Source organism: Rattus norvegicus, chromosome 6, assembly GCF_036323735.1.
Source record: "Rattus norvegicus strain BN/NHsdMcwi chromosome 6, GRCr8, whole genome shotgun sequence".
Lineage (NCBI taxonomy): Eukaryota > Metazoa > Chordata > Mammalia > Rodentia > Muridae > Rattus > Rattus norvegicus.
The window spans coordinates 134,518,360-134,531,753 of NC_086024.1; the positions used below are offsets into that span (position 1 = coordinate 134,518,360).

General features: G+C 40.3%; 1 long non-coding RNA gene and 2 pseudogenes across 2 annotated transcripts in view; all 3 read left to right on the forward strand.

Annotated features, from left to right (window-relative positions):
* The window catches only part of LOC102555254 (uncharacterized), a 209,357-nt gene that overhangs the window by 168,741 nt on the left and 27,222 nt on the right, over positions 1-13,394 (forward strand). For both annotated transcript variants that reach the window (XR_010052362.1, XR_010052363.1), the window contains 4 exons: positions 1,040-1,117; positions 1,586-1,699; positions 2,356-7,931; positions 8,658-12,146. This is a non-coding gene — a long non-coding RNA (uncharacterized LOC102555254). The remainder of the gene's footprint in view (positions 1-1,039; positions 1,118-1,585; positions 1,700-2,355; positions 7,932-8,657; positions 12,147-13,394) is intronic.
* On the forward strand, positions 1,436-1,498 carry LOC120093407 (small nucleolar RNA SNORD113/SNORD114 family; annotated as a pseudogene).
* On the forward strand, positions 1,873-1,938 carry Snord114-9 (small nucleolar RNA, C/D box 114-9; annotated as a pseudogene).

Genomic DNA, 13,394 nt, shown 5'->3' on the forward strand with positions numbered 1-13,394 from the left:
TTTTTTATGTGGTCTGTTGAAAGTTGGTTACTTCATTATTGAAAAGTATCTAATACAGAGCTGGTAAGGTAGAAAGAGAGAACTGATTCCTAGACATTATACCCTTTCCTCCATGCACATGCCCTTGGCATGCATGCTTATAAACACAAATGAATATATTCAATGAAAATAAGTTTTAATTACAGTGTATCAGTGGAAATATAACCAATGACACCTACAAACTTAATGTGAAATAGGACATTGAGTTGACCATGTTTGATAAACATGGACTCCTCACTGAAGGAGGTAAAGTGGTTCAGTAGAGAGGAGTGGCTTTCAGTCTGTGTCAGTGCTTGGGGAAAGAAATATTCTTTCCATTTTTATTTGTGAATTAATGATTCAATCAAGACCCAACATAAAAGTGTGTAGAGCCAGAGTGGGTTGATGGTGAATGCAAGGATATGAATCCAGGATGGTATACGTGTGCCCGTCCCTGGGTCCATCCTGTAGCAGATCTGCTCTTAATTTCTTGAATAGTGAACAAATATAGAAAATCATGAAGATAAACGATTGAAATTCTATTCACTTATGAACACGAGTATCAAGGCAAAACAAACAAACAAACACACTCCCCTTAGTAACTGAGAATATGGAATCCAAAGAGGAGAAAGTGGCATCCAAGCCCTTTTGTGTATAGAGAAACTAATGTCAATACCAGATGCTATTTTCTTGCTTTGCTGGAAGTTTAAAGATACTCATCTTAGAAGACAATAGTATAAATATTTTTAAATTATGGTGGCTTGCATGAATGATTCAGATGACAGATAATCATCAAAGAGAAAGCAAGAAATGTTTTTCTAAGTACACTTTCCTCAGAGCTGGTGCTCTCGCGTACTGACATGTTTATCCATCTGTGTAGATAGAGCCTGAGACAGATATGAGTTCCAGTGCTCTGTCCTTTGCTGCCTTCTCTGTAACTATTTCATTATCCTCTTCTCTCCTCTCCTCCTCCCTCCCCTTCCCTCCCTTCCTCTTCTCCTCCCTCTTTTCTGTACTCAAGATGGACCGTGTGATTAGAAGATCGTCCAAGGGTCAAGGGCTCCATTTGCACCCTGTCGAGGAGGCGAGGAAGACGAGTGTGAGTTACCGGATTCTCCTTGTCTTGGTTTGAGTGTTTTAATGTAGTGGTTAAGCAGTGTATAGTGTAGGTAGAGATGACCATTTGAGTACCAGTGATAGATAGGGCGACTACATGACATTGTCCATGAGTAATTCAACTATGTTAACTAGAGTGAATTGTTATATGATGGACATATTATAAAAATCCCATTTCCAGATTACGAATTACTAGACTCAGATTCAGTTTTTTCGTCAGTAGGAGTTACTAATCATAGGGTTTATAACTAAGTAATTAATAGGGAACGTAAAAATAATTAAGGAGACAGAGAGCTAATCTTGGTTGATGATGACAAACGGTGGCATTTGAATCATCCATGATGACTATGAGTCTGAAAACCAAGATTCAATAGAGAAGATAAGTGGCTACATGAAGATTGGTAGCAATGGTGTCATTGCTTTGTCCTCTGCTTTGCTCTGTGTTCCTTAGAATGGACTTTCCCAAGAAATCTATTCATCTTCAATGGCTTCCACCCCATCAGTTGCTTGTGATGATGTGCGATCTGCCCAAACTTCTTCTCATAGTTTTGATGGTTTGTAGAAGGTTAGTCCCTTTGTTACTAAGGGGTGGAACATATTCACACTAGGTCAAGGGTAACAGATTACATATATGGAGTTAGTATAAATTTTATGCATATGTGTTTAAAGTAGGTTTTTATAGAATGATTCATTCATGGACATGATATAGGAATTAGTGGAGACAAATAGGACTAGTCTTGGATTGATGATGGCCACTCGTGGCACATTTGAGCTACAAATAGTGACTAAGTCTCTGAGGTCCACCATAAAGTCCAGGTGTCAACAATAGAAGGAGAAGTGACTCTGGTTCTCATTCATAAATATGCATTTCCTGCTCTTCTTAAAGTTGGATGATGCAAGAATCAATCCATCTACAAATAAAGATAAATAAGATTAGGTATGGTCCAATTATAAAAATACATGATGAACAAGAAATACTTTTTAGGTCAAATAGGATTATGCATATCCGCTTTTCAGCCAACAGTGAAAGTTACAACCTAAAGCATAGTTATTTGAATGTCTGAATCATTGCTAAGCTCGCCATATTTATTTAAGAGCTAATTAAATAGATACTCTCTGTGCACAAAGGATTACCTAGGGCAGCGTAAGTGAAGATTGTGATCAGAGGTCAATATCAATGTGTAAATTTTGCCTTTATCATGTCTGCTTTTCGTTCCTTAGCTCCTCACTGACTCAATGCCCTCCATGGCTAGGAGCTCTGCTGACATTGTGGAAGCTGCTGGGCAGACCACTGTGAGTAATGGCTTGAACTATTTTTTCAGGTTTGGCGGTTTGCTTAGTGGAACTAAATGTGTGACTGCGAAATACAACATGGCATTAAGAATGGGTGCTCCATACCAATGAGAGCCACAAACACGAATGGAAGTTGTCAAATTATTTATGAAACTCTGAGGATGATTAATTAAGATCAGAACAATTCCCCAGAGATTAGGAGTGAGGTTTTATAGAATTGTTGGAATAATAGGTGCTCAAATTATTATTAGCTGATTATTGAACTAATTATCAGACAATAGAAGAGGAGTGATTGGAAAAAGAAAGAAACAGCCATGATTGAAAATGATCACTGTGAAACATGAGTCACATGGCTGACTACATGTCTGGAACTTTGAGAACTACTGAAGAAGGAATATAATCCATTCTTTTCATTTCAAGTGTTCTTGTAGAAAGACTACAGGACCATATAATAGGTTCATTTTCCAGTGTTCTTATAAATTCCATTCCATTTTCATAATTGTATCAATACAAGAATGTAGCAATCAGTCTTACAAATAAGTGGAGAGGAAATGGGTAAAGCATTATCCAATTCTCCAAAATATGAAGAGAGCCAAGAAATAGATTAGTGTGCACAGAATACTGTGCCACCTTAAAAAGGGGTTTTTTTTTGCCCATGATGACATTTATAATGTAAATTACAATGTCTTCATTCTGAGGATGTTTGAAAATTCCATCTCTTTAAGCAATCAGAACATTAAATATACTCCAAAAATTAGCTGGCCTAGTGGCCAGTGGTAGGTGCGCAGTGTAAGCCATTACAGGGAGAGCCTTGATTTTGTCATCTTCTCTGTTCAGTAGCCCATAGAATGGACACACTGTGTGACGGGAGCATCCTGCATGATTGTGGCCTCTTTCTGCTGCTCTGATTCTGAATCTGAATTGTTTTGCTGAAGTTAAAAAAAAAAGATTCAAATTTTGGTATTGAATGATTTACTTAAGAATACTCAGTGCCTTTTGCAGAAAGGTATATTAGTGCCTGCCTTTAGTACCAGCCTGTTATAGGTAGAGGCCTCTAGAGGCAGATCTCTAAGTTCAAGGCCAGTCTGAGCTCCAAAACAAATTCCAGGACAGATAGAGCTACACAGAGACACCCTGTCTCGAAAAACAAAAGTTGAAACAAACAAACAGTATTCAATACATCATTTAAAAGTACATAGTTAGTGGCAACCAACTGTATCTCGTTGATTGATCATGGATGCATATTAAGTCTTTTATTGATTATACAGTTATGAAAACCTGAATCAATTACTCTCAGTAAAAGAATGCTCTCAATATAAATTAGGAATATCAAGTGTGTTCTTGGCATTTCATAAATCATAGGACTTTGCACTTTTTTCTATCTCTGAATAGGCAAGGTATAAATCAGTGAAATAGGTGGTCAACCTTGAACCAATGACTACTGCTCGTAGAGTATGAGTATGTACAACGAACATACTTACATACTCTGATGAACATCACAAAGGTTGCATAGCCCCCTGTCAGTGTTTGAAATGATCGCATAGCTAGTTACCAGAAATGTAGCAGAAAAAGAACAGTATAGCTCTTTTGGGGTTTTGTGTTTATACATTTTCATGATTGGTCAATGTGGGAATAAATAAACATATAAATAAAAACAATGACTATAGTTAGGCATTGTCCATTCATAAAAACAGATGAGGTGGTAAGAGAATTATGAATATACAGTGAATGTAAAAATCTAAAGAGAAAGTGACTCCTCTTACCTCTGTGGTTAATGATGTATAGACAATATTATTAAGGGAGTATTCCAAATGTTACAGTAGCTAGTTTGAAATTATTTATCTTCTTATAAAAGACTCAAATTAGTGATTTTCTAAGTCAAAAAGTTACAAAGCTAGAATGAATAGTGAGAATATCATACTTGCCTCACATTCTGTGTCATATTTGTCTCCGAGTGAAGGAACGAGTCTGCCATCATCAAGGGCTCTGCACTTTACCAAGAAGTTCATGTTGAATGTGAGTTGAAACCAGCATTCTTTTTTTTTTAAATTGAATATTTTATTTATTTACATATCAAATGTTATCCCCTTTCCTGGTTTCCCCTCTGAAACCTCCCTGTCCCATCCCCCCTTACCCTGCTTCTTTTTTTTTTTTCTTTATTTTTTTATTAGATATATTTCTTTACTTACATTTCAAATGCTATTCCCTTTTCTGGTTTCCTGACCATAAGCCCCCATTCCCTCCTCCTCTCCCATACGGGTATTCCCCCATCCATCCCCTTTACTGACCCCCCAAATTCCCTTGCACTGGAGGTCCAACCTTGGCAGACCCAAGGGCTTCCCCTTCCACTGGTGCCCCAACAAGGCCTTTCTCTGCTACATATGCAGTTGGAGCCCTGGGTCAGTCCATGTATAGTCTTTCAGTAGTGGTTTAGCCCCTGGAAGCTCTGGTTGGTTGGCATTGTTGTTCTTATGAACCCAACATTCTTAGTTTTGTTTAAGTGGTTTGCTTACGGTAATCACTGTACTATTACAAAGTATATAATACCCCTAACAAGTGGCCAGCATTTTGCCAGTGGCTTGTAAGGAGCTGATTCAAAATGCTCTACTAATAAGGCAAACATAAAAAGTGGAAGATAGTTGATTAATAGATAAACCAATGCTGTAGTAGCTCTGTATGCAAATTAGGAGTAGAGGGGCACTTCTTCACCTTATGCAAGTCATGGAGCTGACATTGGAAGGGAGATGATAGCTTACTCAACAGACAGATGAATGAAGAAATAAAGACTAGACTTTGATCAATGATGACTCCGATGTGGGCATCATGAATGAATCCATATGTGGAATCCTCATGTTCAACCCCAAAGATGAGCAGCACATTCTTTGTTTCATATGATCCTCTTGACATTACGTTTTAGAGTTTGTTTTTATGCACTTTACTACTCTTTTATAATTAAACCATTGTAAGAAATAGTAAACAAACTAAAAACATAAATTTGGCGATGTCAAAATTAAAATGTATGACAAAGCAAAAATACCATCGGTAGCTATTTAAATGAGTATTGCTGGTATTGTTCGACTATGGTGATGGCAACTGTACAAAATATTGAACTTTTCTACTCTTGTGCTAAGAGGGAGTTCAAAATTTTTCATTTTTTTCTAAGCACTCTCTCAATTAATGATTGTTAATGAAAGGTGAATGCAATAGTCAATGATGAAGAAAACTAGCATCTTCTTGTCATGGATTCTGTTCTTTGCCTCTAAGAGTAGACTAATGGAAGGAGAATTCCTTATCCACACCTGGAGGCCATGGTACGTATTACACAACATGTTCGTCTTTGTTTGTATAATTTTTTAAAGCTGTTTTCAAATATCCTATCTATGTTGTGATATTATTCTATGTCATTATTTGATGGCAGCAGACCAGTTTCTAATGTGTGATGGACAGGAAAAACACGCAGGCACATATGTGGAAAGATGAGCTCTGTGATAGTGAGAATAAGTCTACAACTGATTCTAGCAAAGGTAGTTATCCAATGACAGACCCGAAGATCTTAGGTTTCTGTGATCCGTACGACTTAAAAGTTGTCAATGGTGAATTAATGAGTTAATAACTAAACAGGGTAGTAATGAAAAGAGACCAGTGTTCATCCTAGGTTCATCAAGACTCTGTGTCATCTGAGCAACGAATTTGTATACATCTGGAGCTTAGATCCTCCATAGATGAAGTGCGCCATCACCACCTCTCGAGTCATATTGTAGATAGGGACCAGGGAGAGTGGGTTTCATTTTTGCTCTTGTTAAAATGCATTTTGAAGCTAACGCTACAAGCAGTTCAAGGAAAGAGCCAGTAACCAATTATATAGTTACTAATGGATAGAAATTAACCTTATTCAACTATAAGAATAACATTTCTAGACAATAAAATCAGTGCTATGCATGAGGTGGAAGACCAGTGACAGAGTCTGTATTTGTGCCACCACTGATACTGTTTGTTTAAACAAGAGGATCAAATAAAAGCCATCCCAAATTGCCTAAATGACCGACTAATGAAAGATTGGATGCAGAGACCAATGCAAATGAGGCTGACTCTTGGTAATGATCTCCTTCACTCTGTATTCCTGAAAGAACAGAGTTGTGCTGGCCCATTTTTCTTTGGTCAGACCTGTGGGTGGATCTCATATCCTGAGTGTGAAGAGCTCTGTGAGTAGTGTCAGTTAAGATTGTGGTCTTGGTATTGTTTTTTTATGTAATTATTTACTTTTAAAATATTTTTGTACACTCAACACACTTGAATTTTTTCTTTCTTTTCCTAACTTTCACATCTTTGGAGTTGGTTTTTTTTTTTTAAGCCATTCACAGAAATCGATTTTTAAAGTGTGACTTAGAATCATTGAGAAGACACTTTGACCTACTGTAAAAATTGGCTTAATATAAACCATTGTTACCTCGATCTGTGTCTGTATATAGCACTGAGGTTAAATCAGAGTAGAGCTATTGTTATAATAGGAGTTATGCAGAAAGGTGTTAGTGTCATCCAAGGATCATAAGTTTTTGTGATTCTTATGTGATTGTTTATAGTAGATGAACAATGCAGCCACATGGTCAATAAAAGCACAAAGACGTGAGTGAAGAGCACAGGAGCAGCCTGAGCTCCTGAGGGTGGTGCTGGTAGTGTAGGAGTTGTAGACTACAAAGGATGTCTGGCTCATGCACTTCTGACACAAGAGGAATCTCAGTGCTCTCTCGGGGGAGAAAATATGGAGAAAGGTCTTGAGAGCTGTGCATGGCTCCCTGGTTTGGGTTTATTAGAAATGAGTCCATGAGAGATAAGTATGACAGAGGAAGCCACACTCTAACTCCTAGCTCATGTTTCACTGGATGAACACTGACAGCGTGTGGAAGGGATGATAAGTGGACTATCAGGCTTTGTTCTGTTTCCAGGGGTCCATAGCTACCGATGGCTAGAGGAGAGCATTACTCTGGGCTCTTTGTGAGTTCAGAACTCATTTTATCATATGGCAAATAGCCCATCATTACCATGAAGGATCACTAAGTGCTCACTAGACACCATCGCAACGTTACAGAGTCTCTGTCACCTTGGCAGTGAGCAATGTGCCCGTGGTTGTGTTATCTTTGCCAGTGTCTTACATGTGTAAAAATAGTGAGTTTATCATCGTAAAGAGTAAATGAACAAGGATAAAAATAAATAATGAAGAAAAAAAACCCATGGGGACATAATAGTATTTCTTTAAATAAGTTAACAGTTTATCCATTTTTTTTCTCTTTTGGTTTAAAATTCTATTTTAATTTCCTGGGAACCTAATATGTCTTTAAATGTTTTTATTTTCATATATGTGTGCTGTATTTACATCAATCCATCCCTGCACTTAGGCATTACCGTATGAAAATGTCCTCTTTCTGTTCTGCAGGAAGCTGTACCACAGTCGATCAGAACTAATCATGAAGGCCTCTGCCCTCTGGAGAGAGAGAATATCATGGAAGGTAAGCATAAAGCTCCCAGTGTGTGCCCTTTTGTTACAAGGTTTCTATTGGGTCATCACAGAAGATAACTGGGTATCAGCATGCCCTACGGTCTGTGATGATGCTAATCTTCTCTGAACCCAAGTTAATTCAATTTAGTATGAATGAAGTACAAGAACAAAACAGCTCTTTCCTTAATTTTCAAAAATTGAATTGAACACCTGTGACAGATGGTGGCTGCTGCTTAGGGAGTTAGGCTTGTGGCCATGCGGTCTTACAGCGTGCTTGTTCACGGTGAAGGCATGGACCAACATGCGTATGGGCTGATGATGTGAGTTGAATGCATCTGAGGGGGAATCCATGATCACGTTAAACAGCTGAGGTCCGTCGCATGAAAGATTCAGTGAGCATCCGTGGTGACAATAACTCCGGGAAAGTTGAAAAACCTACCCGTGGAGTTCATAGACGTTGATTTTGCTCAGAGACTGAATAAATGTCTCAGTCAATAAATATATGCATAAGGAAGAAAAATGAGCCCAGTATGTGGACCAATTTTAAGGCAAGAATTATTAATTCAGTTCTGAAATGTCTTAGTCCATTTGGGTAGAAATGCTAAGGATTCCTTAATATTTAATTCATTATGGAAAAAAGTTAAGCAAACAGATGAGGGTTAATTAAACGAATGAGCTCAGCTTGTAAATGGGCGCTGAGGCTGACTCCTTTTTCTCGATATTACTTTGTACTCAGTAGAGTGGATGCACACCTTCTCCTCTCATCATCGCTACTTCAAGATGAAGGTCGCAACACTGACTGTATGGCCCTGGCAGTAGAGATCTCAGTAAGTAAGAGACCGTGTTTCCTGCCTGTTTTTTTGTTACAGAGATCACTGTCTATTTAAAATTGACATTATGTGTCATATAGTCAAAGACAACTACACATATCCTAGTGCTCAGGGGGTCCAGGGAAGCCAAAGTCAGTCAGTCTGCATACATGAGGCCTACACACAGTGGGTTTGCACTACATTCTGAAACTGAGATCACAGACACACGCTAAGTGAGGCAAAGACTATGTTCATGATAAGAAAGGGACATAGAAGAAAGGGTCCACATAGCACCCATCCTGGAGTTGTCATAAAAAGGAAGATTGGTTTTAATGGGGTCATGAAGTGTGCTCCACTAATGCAGTCTCTAGCAAAATGGAGAAAACCAACTCCCCCTGTTGTGTTTGGCTGCAGAATCTTTTCTGTTGATTTAATTTTTGAAAATGAGTGACTAAATTAATCAGGAAAAAAAAATCCGTGCCCAGAAATGTTAAATGATGGAGATTATCCCCATTGAGAACACTGGCCATGAAAATTAAGATTTATGATCGACTGTTTTTTTTTTTCTCTTAAACCCATTTAACCAAAAAGATTTAATTGGTTGCATTTGTGTATAAAGAACCCTCCCCAAAACCACCTTCAATACTCATTCTTTTTCATTTATTTTGTACTTTGATGAGTTCCTGAAACCATAGTTATCATCATTATTTAGTAAACCAATCTTTTAAAAAGTAAATTTGAGACAGACCAGGTGTGGGTCGATAATTTACATGTTTTGTGGAAAGTAGTATGATTACGGTTCTTAGTCAGTGATGTCTACAGAGGGAATTTAGTCCCTCCTGTCTTTGTTTTTATGGAACATGGGGCACAAGGCCACTTTGTATGAACTAATAAGGTGCATTTCTATTCTCTCGTGGCACTTACGTGACCTATCGTTGTCTATCTCCAGCACAAATTCTTGTTTGCAGGTTGATTAGTAGGCTCAAATACTCCCCGAGTATTATTTCCTGGCGCTCAGTCTCTGAGAATGGTAAAACTGCCAATAGCTGTTGCTTTTCATCCTTGTCAGACCTTGTGTCAAATACGGAGTTCATATAGGAGCCCGACCCCGAAACTCTGGGATTAGATAATCCCAATTTACAAACACTGTAACAGGACAAGTGCATGTGTGGCCTAGAAATAAGGAGTTGGCATTCTCTGCTCACTTTTAAGTTTGGGATGCTTTATGAGGAGGGGCATTACGATGCTGTGAGGTCTTTCACAACTTCAACTCACTGCCAGAAGCACATGCGATGTTTGAGTGAGTCAGGGAATGAACGATGACCAAAAGAAGGAATAAACGGAATAATGCCTGAAGTAAAGATCCCTTGAGGGGGGACAAAAAAAGGTATGAAGTCATGAAAACATGGAGGTCTGTGCCAACCGAGGATAATAAAACACTAACTAATGACTAAGTTACAAAGCAAATGAGTCCATGGCGAGTCTGTTAGGGGATGCGTGCATAAGCGGGCCAGCGTGGCAGAAGGGAGCAATGAAAGAAAAGCCTGTGAGTGAGTGGGTGGGTGGGTGAGTGAGTGGGTGAGTGGGTGGATGGATGGATGGATGGATGGATGGATGGATGGATGGATGGATGAATGGAAGACAAGCGTACCAGTGGGTCAGCCTAGGAGAGTGAATGTGTACTCAGTCAGTCTGAATTCCCTAATGTGTTTATGAATGGACGAATAAGTAGATCTTCATTTCTAAAGAAGGAATAAAGGAAGTAGTGAGTCAGTGTCTGGGTCCATTAGTGAAAGGAGACACTGTTGGTCCAAATGAATGAGTGAGTAAGTGAGTGGCCTCAAGGATGTGTGATGGAATGAATCAGTGAAAGGAAAAAAATCACTATTACAACTGCATACTAAACGTGTAACTGAACAGAATGCTAAATGAATAAGTGAATGAAAGGCCTATGGACGGATGGATGACCATAGCATAGTTAATGAGTAAAGGAATTGGTTAGGGAGCAAATCTGTCAGCAAGCATGCAATTAAAGAGTAAGTTGTGCTCTGTCGAACGAGTGGCTGAACTAGTGAATGAGTTGATGCATGAATGAGTCAGCTGTCTGGGCGTGAGGCAGTGAATGAACTCACAGCTTCTCCTCTGTTCCAAGGAGAGTGGCCACGCCCAGCTCCGCACCAGTTGTAAATACTTGAGCCAAAGCGCCCTACTTTCCCTATCATGGGCGTTTGTTTACATGTCAGCACTAAACTAAAGAGCCTCAAGGGCCAGGAACTGGGTCAAATACTTCTCTCTATCCTTAGCCCCTGCCCAGCCTTAAGCCTGGTAGGCGCCCAGTAAATTATTACTGAATGAGTGAGCAGATGACTAAAAATACATGTGCTTTTGTGGAACCGGTATGGCCTGGTAGCCGCTCTTTGGAGGAGTGTGCTAGGTGTCAGATGCTTTGTGACATCCTCCCTGCAAGACCAGATTCTTGTCAGGGCCAGGCTTCCTGTGCCAGATAATGAGACAGGATACTGGCAGTTCTTACTGCCTGGGACACTGGCCCATCCTTGGGTAACTCTGGCTTGGCATGGTGAAATGGAAGCCCTGGATCTTCCCGAAAGCTCTCCTAGCCTCTGCCAACACGGGAGATCAGAAATAACCAAGGCTTGTTTTTATGCCTCTGCTGAGTGGGCGCGTGCCTTGTCTTTCCAAGCAAACCAAATCCCTCTCACTTCTAACCGTGGGACTTGGAGTTGAATGAGAAGCACCGGCCCACGGTATGCCTCAGTGACAGGACAATGCTGCCTTCCAGAAGGATCTGTGCATTCCACAGGAGATCATTGGAGGATAGCCGTGGTTTTCCTGTGTGTAGTATGGCATCTGGGAGAGGAAATACCCTTAAAATATTAAAAAGTACTGTTCTGTCCCCTCTCCACCCATCATAGTTATATTTATTGGATCATTTCAGTTTTGCCTTATTGAAACTGTGGTAATACCTAGAAGACCAGAGAGGCAAACCAAGTTCTAAGAGGGATAGCATATGAGGCAAGCCTGTCCACAAAAGCACAACATGCCCTCCTATCAGACAACAGACAGTTTAAAAAGTCCATTGTCAGCACTTTATCTATAGGGGGTATTCGCCTAAGACCCACCATCCATGGTTCTTTCCTTTTCTCCCCTCTCTCTCCTTCCTTCTTCCCTTTTCCCTTGCTTCCCCCTTTCTCTTCACATAGTGTAAATATATAGCAACACCATATGCCTAACACTGGCTGTTCTTCCTTCCTTTCCTTGGTGGTCCCTGGCCATGGACTCTAGCCCTCATTGCCCATTCTGCACCTTCCCTTCAGACTGAGTGATCACATAAGACACCGTTCAGCCGTGAGGATTCGTCTCAGTTCCCACCGTTAACCCTCTTCCCACCAACTCAGGTAATTTCTCCCTTCCTGACTCTCAAGTTTTGATTTCTGTCATTCTGTTGTTTGCCATCTGGGCATGCTCTAGACCTCTAGGAAAAGAACTCAGACTGTGTTTGTGAGTGTGACCGTGTGCTTGGTAAGCAGTCAGAACTACCGGCTTGACTCTAAGGCTTTGCTTTAAGTATGATACATACATAGAGGAGATGAGAGTTAACTTCCCCCTCATTGCCCAGAATTTTTTGCTAAGCAGAGCATCCAATCTTACAGCACTCAACAACATCAAAGAAGCCATAGTTTCTCTTGGCATTACTCCTCTACCATCACCACCACCACCATCATCACCTACACCATAATCACTACCACAATCAACCTCCAAGAGAATGACCATCACCACACCACTACGACCTTCATGGCCATCACCTCTACCACCAAGGCTGTCACCCTCAGTAGCACTGTCACTACAGTCATTAATACAGCCACCCCTACCACTGTGACCAACACTATCAACACCAATAACAGAGATACTATCCATACAACCACCATGATCATCACAGCTCCCATAACCAAGACTATCACCAACATCATCACCACTAACAACAGCAAAACACAGTCACCACCAACAAATAGCCACATCGCCATCACCACCATCACTAACATGGCCGCTCTCACTAGCAGCAAGACTGTTCCCTCCTCTTGTCCTGAGATGCATCACCCATGTTCTGGCTCTTAATTAGCCTTGGATTTGACTCACATTCAGACATTCCACTTTGGTTATACATGGCCTACTTCCCTCTAAGCAGCCCCTGACATCCACGAATGAGATGCTTGGACTTGATGGCCCCTGGCCTTTGCTGCCCAGCACAGAAGTTAGTACAAAATCTGGATGTGGAAATTGCTAGGGAAAGATACAGGTGACTAAGGGCCAACACACATAGTTGTATGTCCATCTGAAGTTCAGAGTATGTGTCTGGCTCAGGTACTGAATCTCCCAAGCAGAGATGGCCCCCGCTCACAGCTGGGGCCTACCCACCCTCCTCTTCCAGCTCTACCCTGTTTTTGCCTGTGCCTCTTTACGAGATGTGTAACCCTAGTCCTTGAAATTGCCTGGCGTGAGTTTTATTCCCTACTTAAATAAATCTCTCTCCCCATGAATTTTGGACAGGATGTGAGCAATTAGACTGGGGCTTGGAACCAATTATTTTGCAAAAGGTCTCTTTCAAAATTTGAAACCCCATGGTCACAGGGCAGAGCTTAGTTTGA